This window comes from Megalopta genalis, chromosome 1 (assembly GCF_051020955.1).
Source record: "Megalopta genalis isolate 19385.01 chromosome 1, iyMegGena1_principal, whole genome shotgun sequence".
Lineage (NCBI taxonomy): Eukaryota > Metazoa > Arthropoda > Insecta > Hymenoptera > Halictidae > Megalopta > Megalopta genalis.
Window position 1 is genome coordinate 41,251,464 of NC_135013.1, and position 3,948 is coordinate 41,255,411.

At 31.7% G+C, this 3,948-nt stretch overlaps 1 long non-coding RNA gene across 1 annotated transcript; it reads right to left on the bottom strand.

Moving 5' to 3' along the window:
- Window positions 1–651: 651 nt before the first annotated feature.
- On the bottom strand, window positions 652–3,493 carry LOC143261382 (uncharacterized). The gene is made up of 2 exons (XR_013035521.1): window positions 2,753–3,493; window positions 652–2,052 (listed from the first exon to the last, which is right to left on the bottom strand). It is a non-coding gene; the product is annotated as an uncharacterized LOC143261382 (long non-coding RNA).
- Window positions 3,494–3,948: the final 455 nt, after the last annotated feature.

Consider the following 3,948-nt stretch of genomic DNA (forward strand, 5'->3'; position numbering starts at 1 on the left):
TGCTGCGAGTGTTCTTTGAGTCCCGTCGAAAGTCCGACATTCTAGCAATTGAACTCCCCCGTAAACGCCGTAATCACCGAGTAGATAACGGTAAATGATGAATGGGTCGTTTCGTGCTAAATGGATCGCTTTTTGGAGACGACGCAGAGTGGGCTGGAAATCCGCTTTTCGTCGCCAAAATTGAATTTTTGAAGTTTTCAACTTTGAACAAATTTTCGCGTTATGCGCGACATTACCGTTATCACAAAAATTGTGAGTCTTTTTGTATATATATGCATATTATATATATTATATTATGCATATTATTATTATTATTATTATGCATATTATACACGTAATTTTAAACCGCTACCGATTAATACGTATCTATGGTAGACAATTATTCTTTTTATGTCTTTCCTTTTTTCTTCTAACGTTGTATAAAGCATTGTTACTTTCGATAGAGTTTTTATTTATTGAATTCAATCAAGTGTTTCTTCAAGAATGTTCACATATAGCGTCGGATAGTCTTCATTTATCATAGTAAATAAACAAATTAAATTTGTAACATTGTTAACAAGATTATGAATAGGACACACGGAATGTTTATGGATGGAACAATCACTAGTCGTGTTGTCGTAATAATATAATCTCGTCAAAGCATCTGTTAAATTTTGCTTTTTGAGCTTTATTTAAAGTTAGTGCATTTTCTATTAAATTCAGACCTTTGTGGTTTATATATATGTATATAATAATTGTTTCTTATAACTGTTGGGATTTTGATAAGATTAACAGCTAAAGATTTTAATATGACCAAATCGCATTTAGTTTGGTTAGTGAAGCAAACTAACGAAAATAAATCATTTATATAAATAACAAATATTGATAACGAAAGAGTATTTAGTATTGTTTAAGAAGATTGATTGAAGATCTTTCTAATTATTTGAAAACTAATGCAAATATGTATTATTTCGAAGATGCAAAGAAGATTTATATAACCTAAGATTGTATGTAATACGATATATACTTACAATAAATAAAAAAACCATATTTATAAGATGAATACCCAATGGGACAAAATGCAGTTTTTAAAGAAATTAGAAATAAAACAATTACGCGTAAGAGAAAGTCATTGACACTGTGCATTCTTGTAGTTATATAAGAATATAATATAATAGAATTAGATAAGTGTTTTAGTTTTTTTGTTATCTTGTTCTAAACAAAAGCGTTCCATTCATGGCAGTTTCTCACTAGATTAATCCCCTTTCATACTTCAAAATCGTGGTCTCTCTTCATATTCATGATCTCCTTTTGTGATTTTATACCGCTTTAAATGGCCTCTTTTTTAAAATTGCGAGTATGACATGACAAATTGATTTTATCTTGGAGATTATATCGCTAGTATGCTGCGTTCATCAAACAGATGTATCAAATTCGCAATCCAGCTTTGACAAGCGGCGCTCCGATCAATTTTGTGGTACACAGAAACGCCACTACGTTCGAAAGCTTTCAATTATCTCCCGTTCCGTTAAAAACATCGTCGAAAAGCGCATTTTGTTAGTTCAGGAGTGGGCTAAACTTTGAGAGGAATAACGCACGCCCGTAAAGCGAATGGGATCGTCGAAAGCCACTTTCAACATCAGAGGAAACGGATTCACAAAGACGGAGAAGGTGAAGTTACGCCACACATCAAATCCTTTGAGATCCAAAGTCTCGGACCGAACGATCGAGTTCACGACTCTTCAGCGACAATGGTCACACGCTTGATTGAAACTGGAAATCGGTGCGTTTGTAATTTCTCTTTGAATCGGCTAACCATGAAAGGGCTGTGCTGTCTATTCTTTAAACAATCACAAATGTTTCCTCCGATCTACGTCAATCTTTTTCTTCAGGTCTCTGATTTCAGTCTGCCACATTGCCACATTTGTGATTTGTCAGTGAGCTGTCGATTGAAAACAATGCACTCATGCAAGCATGAACGGTGTGCGTGCTTACTGAGGCGGAAACATGTTCGAGTCACGTGAAGTCACGTAATGTCACGTTGCATAAGGACACGTGATACAGATGTGATACCTGCAATTTATAGATATAGATTGGCAAACATAAATTTGTGTAAATACAAATTTGAAAATATAAATCTATAAATGTAAATTATCAAATATAAATTTATAAATATAAATTGTCAGATATAAATTTATTTATATAAATCTACAAAAACATACATTTATAAATATAAATTTGCAAAACCATACATAAATATAAATTTGCAACAACATGCATTTATAACTATAAATTTACAAAGATGTACATTTATAAATATAAATTTTCAAGTATAAATTTATAAATGTGCAAATATAAATTTATAAATAAAAATTGTCATATATAGATTTAGAAATATAAATTGTTGTATATAAATTTATAAGTACAAATTGTCATATATAAATTTATAAATATAAATCGTCAGACATAAACTTAAGAATTTCTCTGCCTTCATTATTTTATCAGACTGTATATACACCCTCCAATTCATGTACTCTCTCTACTGTTTAAAATTACAGCTATTTTTATAATTAATGTATAAAATCTGCAGTCTAGTCATAACATTATATAAAATTATGCTACAACTGTTTTTTTTTAAATAAACGACTTTGTTTCCAGATTCTTACTTTAAGAAATGCCATAAATAAAATTCAAAACATGTGCATCCCAAGTACAATGTAGCCTTTAAAAATAAATTACACAAGAGTGTGTGTTTACAAAATATTGTACGTACCTTTGAAGTCTCAATCTTATGAAAATTCGTCAGGTTTAACACACATTATATTTTCTTATCGACGATTCTACTTCAATGGTGAATTCATGCCAAACGATATTAATGCTTCCCGTTAGGTTCTGATTACACGTTGCAAACACAGTATGGTGGAACAGTGAACGTTTGCACCCACCAGTGCAGCTGTATACCCTTAAAAGCATGCAGCGATGATGACCGTTTGTGCCGAATCGTCTACGTGAAATACACACTGCGTCCAAGTAATTGTTATACACCGTTACTATGGATCGTCACCCGTACCTTCAAAAGGTCGTCATTGAACTGTTGGATACCGTGTACTCGTAGTGACACTAGTAACCCATGGCGTAAAGCGCTTAATCGAATCGCGATGGCCGAAGGAAATATTTGCTGTGTTTGTAGGAACAGAGAGACACACATCCGGCGTGTATTGAAGGAATAAAATGAAATAGAAGATTCGACTATGTTTCACCCTTACGGCGATATATTGTTGTTGGTTATACTTAAGAAAATGTTGCTTTCTCAATATTTTTAATAAATGACAGTTTTATTTCTAAATTTAACTTCTCTCTCGATACTTGTGATCATCGGTTTGTTCTGGATTTTTATAATTTCCTTCTGAAAACTGTACCATCAACGAGATAATAATTGCTCACTTGCAACAAAGATATATTGTAGACTAAAGTGTGAGTGCTAGAAAAATGATTAAAGGTCTCGTTGAAGTAAATAATTGACGGAGATAATTGACAATAATACACTTTTTAGATATCAACGTTAAATCTCCTTGTAAAAGAAAAAATTTTTGAAAGACGAATTTGCATTACATTCATGATTATTAATTGACGAGCTTAATAGAAAATATTTGTTCAGCAAGAATGTAGGCAACATTGTTGAACGAACATTTAAAGTATAAAAAACATTTAAACAGTTACAGTAATTTTCACAGTTTTTAAAGAGATCGCAACAGTTAACTGGTTAATAAATTACATTATTTGGAAATCACATAGAAAATAATTTCCATGTCCACTGACAAAGTGATTATTATGATATTTTATTGACCAATTCTTGTAAATAATACCTACAATATGCAACTGCTTAGAACAAAACAAAACTGAAAGTAGCCGAGAAGTTAAAAAGGTACTTGGAATTTCATCCTTAATTATATTGTCCTTTTGGCAACT